Source organism: Chrysemys picta, chromosome 1 (assembly GCF_011386835.1).
Source record: "Chrysemys picta bellii isolate R12L10 chromosome 1, ASM1138683v2, whole genome shotgun sequence".
Lineage (NCBI taxonomy): Eukaryota > Metazoa > Chordata > Testudines > Emydidae > Chrysemys > Chrysemys picta.
In genome coordinates, this window is record NC_088791.1 from 89,349,799 (window position 1) to 89,362,333 (window position 12,535).

The window sequence follows — 12,535 nt, forward strand, 5'->3', positions numbered from 1 at the left end:
TAATCCATATATCCGGTGTCTCTATTCAATCCATGATTTTTAGTGTCCAGCAAAGTTATGAATTTAAGCTCCCAGGCTTGTCTTTTGAAGGTGTTTTGCAGGTTTTCTTTCCGAATGAGGCCTGAGAGGTCAGATATAGAGTGATTGTTTTGTGAAAAGTGTTCACCCACAGGTGATATGATGTTTTTGTCTTTTATCATTTTTCTGAGTGAGTTCATTCAAGAGCCTAGTGATTGTCTGCTCTCACCCACATAGTTATTATTGGGGCATTTCGTGCACTGGATGAGGTACACTGCATGTTGTGATAGGTATGTGTAGGACCCATGGATCGTGAAAGCTGTGTTGTAAAGGGCATTGATCATCATAGTGGAGAGATGTCTACAGGTTTTGCATCTTTTGTTCTGGCAGGCATGGGCGGCGCATGAGCCTTCCCCCCCACTTCATTGAGGTTAGCCCTGGAGCCCTGCCCCTTCCACCCAAGGCCCCGCCCCTACCACCCCCCCATCCACCGGATCCCTGAGTGCCCCAGCGCCTGGAGGAGCCCTGGCTGAACCATCCCAGGCTGCCAGCACCAGCACCAGCACTGGGTGGCCTGCCAGCCTCAGCGCCGGGTCGCTCGGCAGCTCCAGCTGCCTGCTGGCCTCTGGTCTGAGGTGAGCTCCCACCAGCTTGAGGGAGAGGGCAGGGGGCAGAATGTGGGCAAGGCCAGGGCCTGTGTTAGGGGAAGCTTAGCCTCTCCTGATCTATTATACCCACCACCCATGCTGGCAGGCTCTGGTTCCATTTTGAATTGGTGTCCTGGCCTGTGGGAAGCTTGCTTTTGATGATGACCTTGGAAAGGTATGTGTGGCTTGCTTTTGATGATGAGCTTGGAAAGGTGTGTGTGCTGGGGGAGGGGAGTTACTGAAGGCCAGAAGAGGGAGTTCAGGAAATATTTATTTCAGGATATGGTTCCCATTGAGTATGGATTGAAGTTGTTTGACGATACCTTGTATGGTTTCTGGTGTGAGGAGTTAGAGGAAAAGTAGGGGTGTGCAGTCAGAGGAAGTTTTATTTCCATATTGAAGCACATTCTCTTGGGGGTATTTGGATGGCCCATTCTATGATGCAATCTACTTCTCTGGTGGAGTGTCCTTGTTTAGTAAAGGCAGTTTTAAATGTGTTAAGGTGTATATCCCAGACTTTCTCCTCAGAACATATTCTGTGGTATCTGATGAGTGTCTGGCTGTAGATAACAGATTTCTTGGCGAGTTTGGGGTAGTTACTAGATCTGTGACGGTAGGCACATCTGTGGGGTTCCATTGTTGAAACTGATCCTGGTATCCAGGACGTTGATGCGAGTGTGCTTGTATTCTAGAGAGTTTTTAATGGATGAGTGGTGGTTGCTGAAGTTCTGATGGAAATCTGATGGAGTTTAGATAATATTTTCATCCTCTGGATAGACTAACATATCTCAGGTATATCATTGGTTTTGTGGTGCATTTGTCCAGAATTTTTTCACCGAGGTGGCCCATGAAGAGATTGGTATACTGGGGATCCATAGTAGTACCCATGGCTGTTCCCATGGTTTGGACAAATTGTTTGTTGTTGCATGTAAAATTGTTATGGGTGAGGATGAAATGGATGAGTTTGGTGATGTATGAGTGGATATCTGAGGGTTGTCCATTGTCTTGTAAATATTTTAGGCAGGCAGCTATGCCGTCATTGTGAGGGATGTTGGTGATTAGGGAAGTGACACCTATGGAGGCAAGGATGGTGTTCTGAGGAAAGTTATTAATGTTGAAGAGTTTGTGGAGGAAGTCAGCTGTGTCCTGGAAGAAGTTGGCCCTTTGGATGGTGAGTGGTTTGAGAATGGTTTCTATGAGTCCTGATATTCCTTCAGCAAGATTGCCATGGCCAGACATGATGGATCTGCCTGGGTTCCCCTGTTTGTGTATATTGAGAAGCAGGTAGAAGATCCCTGAGCTGTGTTTGGGGGGGATGAGGTTGTAGAATTTCTCTTGTCATTGGGGAAAGATTTGATGATATCCTTAGATTCCTGGGTAAACTGTGGTGTGGGGTCTTCTTTGAGTTCTTTATAGTAGGTGGAGTTGGAAAGTTGTCAGTTGGCCTCGTTGACATAGTCATCATGGTTGAGGACAACAATGGTATCCCCTTTGTCTGCTGCTTTCAGGGCCAGCTCCAGGCACCAGCTAAAGAAGCAGGTGCTTGGGGCGGCCAATACCAAGGGGCGGCACGTCCGGGTCTTCGGCGGCAAGTCCCTCAGTCCCTCTCAGAGCGAAGGACCAGCCGCCGAATTGCTGCCGAAGAGTGGAGCGGCGCGATTGCGCTGCTGCACCTTTTTGTTTGTTTGTTTTTTGTTGCCGCTTGGGGCAGCAGAAAACCCGGAGCCGGCCCTTGCTGGTTTGATCACTATCTAGTGACTGGATTTCAGGGACTGTATAGGTGTCCTCTCAGCAGTGGAGAGATTGTGGTGCATGTGATGTTTGTTAAGGATTTCACAGTCATTTTTTTTCCTGAAACAATTAATGTTATGATCAAGAGTGTGGTTTCATCCACTGGAGAATATCCAGTCAGATGATTCTTTTTTCTTATGACTGTCAGTGGGGACATGGTATTGTGGCTGGTGGGGTCATTGTTGTGAATGAATTCTTTGAGGTGGAGTCAGCAGAAGAACTCTTTTAGTTATCCGCATGTGAGTATGGGATCAGGTTCTGTGGTGGTGTAGTCCACCAGAGAAGTTGATCACATCATGGAACAAGCCATCCAAATACCTCAAGACAACTCGCTTCAATACAGAAATAAATCCCCCTCCTACCACACAGCCCTAGTAGTCCTCTACCACTCCACACTGGAACCATTAAACAATTTCAACCCATAAGTGATGGGGACCATACCATGAAAGAAATCTTTCTTGAACCCCCTCTTCTGGCTTTCAAACAACCCCCCAGCCTCTTCAAGCTCATCATCAGAAGCAAGCTTCCCACAGACCAGGACACACCAGCTCAAAGCAGCACCATGTCGTGCCAGAACAACAGATGCAAAACCTGTAGACAGATCTACACTAATACAATGACAGCTTTCTAATACGACAACAACGCTTTCAAGATCCATGGGTCCTACACATGCCTATCACAACATGTGGTGTACCTTATCCAGTGCACTGAATGCCCCAATCACAATTATGTGGGTGAAACAGACGATCACTACGCTCTCGAATGAACTCACACAGAAAAATGATAAAAGACAAAAACACCTGTGGGTGAACACTTTTCACAAAGGGATCAGTCTATAGCTGGCCTCTTAGTCCTCATTCTCACAAGGAAACCTGCACCACACCTTCAAAAGATGAGCTTGGGAGCTTAAATTCATAACTTTGCTAGTCACTAAAAATCATGGACTGAATAGAGACACCGGATTTATGACTTATTACAATAATCAATAACCCACTAACAACCATTTCCCCAGCTGCCTTTTTTTTCACTCCCTTCTTTTCCCCCTATGACTGGACGGGTGTTAACAGGCCACTTTACCTTGAATGGTCCCTTGAAATATGTATTATCTACTTATGCTGAACAATCTGTTCCACCTTGTATTTAGCTGTGACACTCAGAGTACATTTCCCAGATCTGACAAAGAGATCTGGGTAAGTTTGAAAGCTTGTCTCTCTCACTAATATAAGCTGGTCCAATAAAAGATATTACCTCACCCACCCTGTCTCTCTAATATCTTGGGCCCAACGCAGCTATGACAACACTGCATATTTAATCCGGTTCTACATCCAGGGGCAAAGACTTCCATATGTTGATCATCCTCTAGGGAGAAAATTCTGCTGCGTGCACTTAACTTAAATTTTGGTTTAATGTCCAGGAGTGTCCACATATTTTCCTATTGCTACTTATTTCTTATATTGGTTAGCCTAAATTTGTGTGCTCTGCTGGTCTATTGCTGGAAGAGACAAACATTACTGGAGACTGAATCGCTGCCTCGCTGCTTACAATCTTGGTTGTAGAAGCAAAAAACACATTCCCTGTTCTGGGGCGATTTTTCTTGTTATAAATTGGGTTAAACTTCTTGAAGCTAGTGGACATCCCTGCTGCCCTTTATGTAAGATAGTAGAAGCTCCTTTATGAAATGGTAGTTTCCAAATCAAAGCACAGGCCCAGGTCACTGCCCAAAGCAAAGGGACACCCCAGGCAAGACAGGAATACGAACTGTGTGGACAGAGGGCTTTGCTAGCTATTGTTTGAATGGGGTGGGGGGACGGAGGGGAAGAGAAGAAAAAAAACACCAGGGTAGCTGAGACAAAAGGCAGCTAGAAAGGATCAGGCACAGCCTGAACAAGCACCGACTGTGTGGTCCAGGAAAAGCCCAGCGAGAGCTTTTGGGGGTGTGGGCTAAAAGAAGTCTGGGGCTGTGAGCCAGGAAACTCTCTTGTTGTTTGGTTCCTCCTGTATTCAGGGAAACAGGACTTTGTACCTTCCTTGTAAATAAATAAGAGTAAAAGTAACTGACTCCATCAATGTCTACTCTTGACTGGAACAACCTGCAAGGCCCTAAATTTTTGGCTAAACACTCAGGGATAACGTTATTTATTTATTTGAATTGTGGTAGCATATAGGGGCCTCAGTCATAGCTCCAAGCCCAATTGTGCTAGGTGCTGTACAAACACATAACCAAAAAGACAATCCCTGCCCCAAGGTGCTTTCAATCTAAGTATAACCCCTGAGATAACAGGTGGATACAACAGGCAGGGGGAGCACAAGGAAACTGAGTGACAATACTGGGCAGTGGTTACATCACACCAGCCTTGTAACCATTGTCAAGGTTTTTTTTTTTAGGCAACACAGCAGAGGATAGTTCTGATGCCAACAGAAAATTTGACAATGAGATGGAGGGAGGCTAGAAGCTCTAGCAGATACACTCACCCTACTCATGACCCCCACTCTTCTTAGACATCGTCAAGACTAAAATGGATAACAGACATGAGCGTCTCTTTCTGGGTAACACTCCTCCTTAGGGCCCTGGCATTTCGACTTGCTCACATCAGTTGTGATGAATCTCAGTACTGAGATGAGGCGGCTTCATTCTGGGTCTCAGCCTAGTTCTTACTTGAATGAGAAATAGATGTTGAGTTCCAGGTTCCACAGCATCCAGTCAGCCATGGCCAGTTCCTATTTGTTCCAGCAAAACTTGCCTCATCACTAACACATTAAGAATGGCCACTTCAAAGCAATGACCCATCTGTTCAAGCAACCTGCTCTTGACTGTAGCCAGCAGGCATCAGTGGAAGACGTTACCTCATCTCTTCAACACCAAAATCCCACGATATGCAATACTATAAAAATGGGGAGGAAGGCGGATTTCTTCCTGTCCCCATTTGGTGATCAGCATATGCTCTGAATCATGAGGATTGAAGGCCCTTGTAAATTTTAACCTAGACCAAACTACCTGTAGTGTCACCGCCCTCATATATAAATGACTAATCCTTGAAATGTACTAAGCCATTTGTCCTAACAGTATCCTGTGACAGTGGTCGTATTTTGGGTAGGTGGGAAATTGGTGAATTTGTTCCTCTTTTAAGGGAGTTTTGAGGTGAGCGTTCCAACTAGCTAGATGTGCAGTATAGAAGCTGCCAGTCTTCATAATGACACTGCCTTGGTCTCTTGCTGTGAGTAAATACCCTACCTGGGTTTACACAGAGCGTGTTGAACTGGATATTTTATTAATACAACAGCAGCAAATTCAACGGCATAATTAGATATGTGAAAAATTTAATTATTTTTAATCCATAAAAAGCAAAATGAGGCCTTTTTGCATTCCCTCCTCCCCCCCTTTAATTAAGGGAAAGGGTGAACAGGAATGTCTCTTTGCCCTTCTCTTATTTCAAAGATCTGTTTATTATCACCTCCCACACTTCTAATTTCCAATGTCTTCTAATCTCTCCTTGCATCAAATTCCTGGTCCTTCCCCTTTACCTCTAATCATTTTAATTGCCCTTCACTTGACTTCTGTGATTTTGCTATCCTTGTAAATTACGCTAGTCCTGTTTTCCCATGTTTACCCTTCTGTTTGTACCCGCACACCTCTGCCTATTTTACAACCACCTAGAAACACACAGTGACAGGGTGTTGAAAAGGCTTAGCTGGTGAGAGCTAGATAGCCGTCAAAATGCCATGTTAGTTACACAGGTGCTGCTGACTGAGGAATTGGCTCAGACACCCAGTCACCTAGAACTACACACATTCCTTTACTGTATTGCCTCTGCTAACCGGGCCCGAGAGAAGGGAAGCAACCTGATTGGCTGAAGGAGACTACTCCCATTCTGTATGGATCTGAGTGAAGAGGTGGAAACGTAGCTACATCATGGCCTCTTTTTTAGAGTGAAATACCCAGAGGGGGGAAATAGTATTGGAAAATATATTTGGAAAAGATGCTTAAAGGCATCTGTTCTCTGGGTCAGCAGCTATATCATCTTGCGGGTATGAGCTCATCATCTCTCACAAGGTAAAGGCACCTAGGCGGAGGCCGCTTCCCTCCAACTCACAAAAATAATCCAATGTGATAAGAGAAGTGGGGTTGCTGACTGGGTCCCTCTTCCCCTGAGTCGATACTGAACAAATGCCCCTCACATGGCATTAGGGGGCTACTGTGCTTGTAAAATTAAGTGCATCCCTACGTGTGGTTACTAAAGATCTGTGAGTCACTCCTCTGGTAACCACCCCACCCTTCTGCTTCCCACCCTTTTATCCTTGGAGCTGTTGTAAACCAGCCAATCAGCATTGGGCCAGCAGTGCTTGTGGTAACCCTTTGGTTGCTGGGCCAACATGGGGTACATAGATTCAAGATCTGAAGGCAATTCTGCAGAATCCTAAGCTAACAGTCTGTATATGCAGATACCTTTTCACCTGACAGTGAAATGCAGGCACCTCAGGGATGGAGGGCGGCAGCTCTTTAATACCACTCAGTGATGGTGCACCACAGTTAAAGAGAGGAATTCAGAGCAGGGTATAAAAGCATAGATGTAGTTCTATTAGATGGAAAGTGAAGGAGAATATTGTGTCTTAACACTTCTTAGAGCGTCACCCTCAGAATGGGCCACAAGGCTGTTTTCTGGATATTATGACATATTCTATTCAGTCTAAGCTTCCATTAAATAGAATATGCTGATCATTTTTGCTTAAGAAGATAACATTCTAAATTTAAACTGCTGCAGTAAATAGGTATCTGGAATATATGGTATGTTACTGCACAAACTTGCGGGGAGCAGGCATTCCACAGCTGTACAGTTAAATGTATATTATAATTATGAAATTGGCTGAAACAGACAATTCCCATGTAAATGTTTAACTATGAAATTCTTGAGAAAACCACAGTAGCTAACCTTCTGTCAATCCTTAACAAAAAATAAAATCATGCAATCATTTTGCACGAAAGTGTTACCTGTATTTTGACTTTGCACACTTTGAGCAGATTTTTGTAATAAATGTTAACTGAATATATACCAAATGAATGGCTACTTTTTCATCAAGTATTGTTTTATGGTTTGTAATTCCTGAATATCTAGAAAGTCATATCCAAATGCATATGCAGTGCTGCCTATAGCATATGTACTACATTTTAAAATCTTTCTATAGCTATATTTGACAATATGCAACATTAAACACTTGGCACATGGGGGGTTGTACAGCTAATGGTATTTTCAAGATGTATACATTACATTTTTATATGGTTCTGAATGTGAAACTATTGAATTTATACTTTTACTCTATATAGCACAATACCCTACTATGAATGAACAAATTAGCTTTTGTTGCTGGAACAGTCCAAAGGGGAGAAAGAGTGCTCCATAAAGGGTTGTGGAATAAGGAGAGACACGGAAAAAAAAAAGTGTGGGGGTTGGAGTCACCATTGGGAAAATGTGAAGAAACACAGCTGTATCCACTTGAACTACAGGTAGATAAACAGAAATTAATTATATGAGCTGGAATTTGCCCGGGACACTGGCCTTCTCCATACTACATAATGATTTCCTGTTCTGATCTACTGAGTTAGATGGCATGATGCTGACCACAGTTTAACTGGCAGTGTCAATCAGGAGAGCTTGTGTTCAGCACTGTGTCAGGTGAGTATGATTAAACCCACGGGTAAGGGACACAGGGCTAAGCACAATTTGTCTCACTCCTCACTGCCCGCTAAGTCATGGTCAAGACCGTGTCATCATCAAACGTGATGGGCCAGATCCTCACTATCAAAGCTCCATGGACTTAAGGCCCCTCCATCAGTTTACACCGGCTGAGCACAGGGCCCAGCTCCATGCTGTAATGTGAACAAACCCACAATGGCTAATTAACCCCACAGACAGATGCAATGGGACCTACAATGATCACAGGTGTGTAGTGCCTTTTTTGCATTTCATATGGCAGACTCGTATGGCCTTTCATATTGCACATCTGCTAGCAGCCCAGTACCTCGTAACCTCATTCTGCAAAGCCCTATTTCAGCACTGACTCCGAGCAAAGAGTGCCTCCTCCACCACCACCACCCTACAGTATATCTACAAAGCATTTTGGAGTGACAGGTTTCAGAGTAGCAGCCGTGTTAGTCTGTATCCGCAAAAAGAAGAACAGGAGTACTTGTGGCACCTTAGAGACTAACAAATTTATTAGAGCATAAGCTTTCGTGGACTACAGCCCACTTCTTTGGATGCATGAAGTGGGCTGTAGTCCACGAAAGCTTATGCTCTAATAAATTTGTTAGTCTCTAAGGTACCACAAGTACTCCTATTTTGGAGTAAGGCTCACAGCCTGGAGCTTGGGCTCTGAAGCCCAAGGGAACAGGGTGAGGTTCAGAGCCTGAGCCACAACTTCAAAGCACCGTCTACACAGCTATTTTTAAAGCACTAGGGCAAGCCCTGCTGGCTCGAGTCTATTGACCCAGGCAGGGAGGTTCGTTTCAAAATGCTGTGTAGACATACCCAAGTCTCCTGTCCCAGCAGTGATTTATCCCACGCAAGGCCCCATTCCAATCACTTTAGCTTCAGATTCACCTAAAAACCACTCCTTAATTTGTGGCAAATGGAAGCAGAAGGGTTCACGTCCTGCAGGCCAGTAGAGAAGGAGCACAGCATAGGATAGTGGGGGAAGGTGAGGACACAAATACATTTTAATTGCTCTGTTAGCTCTCGCTCGTTCTCCTGGGACAGAACAGAGTCCCGGCTCTCAATTGATTTCGGTTGAGGGCACACCACGTAGTCATTTCATCCTGTGGCAGTCAAAGGAACTAATACCAAGTACGACCTTTCATAGAGCAAACTGCTTTCCATGTGCTTTTCACTTTTCATTGGCAAAATTTGGAGCGACTCTAGTGCACATAACAAGCAAAGAGCCCTGAGTGTAGCCATCGCAATCATAGGTCATCCTGGGTAAACCTCCCACTCACAGCACGTGATGACTGAGGTCCATTTGGCAGAGCTTTCTGGGGGAAACCCACAAAAGGAAGAGCAGGATATGGTGCAGAATGCATAGGCAGAGGGGTGATGGTTCCCAGTGCTGGAATAATAGGACGGGATGCAGGTCAGAACTCACTAGCATTGGCAGAACTGTATGTTGTTTCCAGAACTAGAACAGTCATGGGGGCTGTGAATGAGGTTCCTTTATAAAGGTGTGTTGGGAGCCCCCTACTGTATTTAAGAATGCAGAGATGGAAGCTGCATCTATAATTACTTTTGGCCTCTGGCTACATTTTTTCACAGAATCTTTTCTGACTTGGTTTGACTGCATATTGATGTGCCATTGGGTACATACTGCCAAGAGACGCCCGAAACAATAGAGCTCATTACATTCCCCTCTGCCTCCTAATTACGTCACTCTTCCCTACACCTCTGATTGAGTCTAGTCATGAAGATGCCAGCTCCTACCCAGCAGAGAGAGCTTGTTTCTGAAGGAAACTCCAGCGCCATTCCTGCCATTAGTTCTGCAGATGGCGGACAGCCTGGATGGTGTTCTTTTAAGGGCCAAGGCTGGGCTGGACAGACCACAGCAGCATCGTGTCATGGTTTAAAAACACTCTGAAATACTGTCCTTGGAGGTTAGAAATGAGGCTAACCAGCCCTGCCCTCTGGTGAATTCCAACTGCCAACTCTTACCTCTGTGTTCTGTTCTCACCTGTTCATTTGTTGCTGGTTCCTCCCTTGTTGACTCTCTGTGTGATGCCCAAACCTGCTTGTCCAAGAAATCTTCAGCTCTTCTGAAGCTATGCAAGGTGGATAGTTGTCCTTCGCGGTTTAGTAATGGAGTTCCCTCCCCTGACTAAAGTATCAGTTTACAGCAAAAAGAATTTACATGAGACTTAGTGCATGTTGGGACAGCTGACACTTTGGGAAGCTTTATGTAGACCTCCAGCCCGAGTGAATGGGTTCAATAGCACTCCAATTTCTTTCGATTCATTTGGTAGCATTGTCACCAACTTCTTGTGGCTTCCTTGAGCACGTCTACCAACCAGTGTCCAAACACTATAAAGTGAGACTTAACCCATGGCCAGAGTGCCTGTCCATTGGTCTGACTTACCATGTGTTTGCTCTTCCTGAATGTGACCATGGCTGACAAGTGAACTGTGTCCCCCCTCCCTCCCCCCGAGACTGCAGGAAGTAGTTGTCTCAGATGAGCCAAAAGATTCAAACCCCCCCACTCCCCTCAGGCGGGTTCTAGGTTTTTTGCTGCCCCAAGCAAAAAAAAAAACACCTCCGAGAGCAACTACCAAAGCAAAAACAAACAAACAAACAAACAAAAAAACCCTCCTGGAATGCCCCCCCTGGAATTGTGCCGCCCCAAGCACATGCTTAGTTTGCTGGTGCCTAGAGCCGGTCCTGCCACCCACCCCAACATGTCCTGAAAACAGAACAGGAACTTACATGCCAAGGCTGCAGAAAGGAAAATTCAGGCTAGGCATCAGGTGAAGGGTTCAGTACAGACGATGGATGCTGCTGCAATTGGAGATGGTACATTCAGTGGACTCATGATCTCAGAAGAGACTGAGCACTGAGAGTAGACACTGAGCACTGAGGCTAGGCCCACCTAGTAGTGATGCTGTGTGGAATAATAAAAGCCTGTCATGCAGCTAGAGAGGTCCCTTCCCCAGTAATGTATCAAGAATATTGTATATGATGGAAAGGGGCCACACAAGGCTCTGAGAACACACCTTTTCAGCCTTCTGAGGCCAGATAGTTACACAGGGCCATGGAGGAAAAGTGAGAGCAATTTTACAGCTGGAAATTGGGATGAATGCTTTTCCTTCTCAAATGTTCACTGGGATATGAGTCATGGTAGCAAAAGCAAGATAACAATTACACATAAGGGAAGGTTTAGCTGGTTACCTCACATACCATCATATATTCTGGTTTCCCTCTTCATCTGCTGGAGAATAGGTGGATAGACGTGAAGACCCCTTACATAAACCCCTTAGAATGAGGGATGAGTATCAAAAAGTGAAATATGGGGAAGTAAAAGGAGCTCAAAATGCGCAGGAGCAGAATTAAACAATGGGGCCCAGTGACTAGTGAGCTAGAGATGAAAGAATTCTTATCCCATTTTGGTTCTGGAGTGAAAGCTCTCCATGCCATCCCGCTGAGCCCTCCAGTCCAGCCATCCAGAATGGAGTCAATGATCTAAAGGAAACAGTTTCCAAATTCCATTCCTTATCCACTGTTACCAAGTAATACAGAAGCAGAAGGCCCAATATGACACTACGGCCATGAGCCAGTCGCTGTACCTTCATTTTAACTCATCACCTCACCACAGTCTCCATGCTTTGAGGGGAACATCACAAATACATTACAAAAGCCACTCCCCAGGTCAAGTGCAAAAAGAACAAAGACAATCAAGAAAAAGTTCAGATTCTGGATTTGTTTTTGTTTTGTTTTTTAACCCTGATATTTTGTGGTAGGATTCTTTATTTTTGAATATAAAGTGACAGAAATAATTTGCTGTTAGAAAAGAGAAAGAATCTTCGACTATTTACAGATTCTGTACATCACAAAGTTTTTCTTGTTTTGTGTTATTTTGTTGTTGTTCATTTTTCTTTTCCTTTTTTTTTTCTTTTCTAAATTTTCTCTGCATCATTTGAACAATGCCGAACTGGAAATCTGTACATTTCACAAAAAACTCTCTGCCCAGAAAACAGCTTCCAATGAGAAACAAGACAAATCAAAGGGGAAAAATCAACTCCTTTCTTTGTTTTCCAGGAAATCCATTTGCTTATATATATATATTTATATTTATATATATTATTTTTCAAGTTCAAACACCAAAATTTAAGAGAAAAAGAAAAAAAACCCTAAAGCTGTCTTCCCCTCCCCCCCTCCAGTATCTGTCGATCCCTGCTTGTCTGAAATCAGAAATAGCTATTTACAGAAAAAAGAACCGGAGAGGGGGAGCTCAGTGGTGAGGAGGATTGGGAGAAAGAAGCGTGGTGATTGGTGGCGGGAGTGGGATTCGGGCCTCAGAGAGATGAGGCAAGCCTGAGTTCAAGTGCGCTT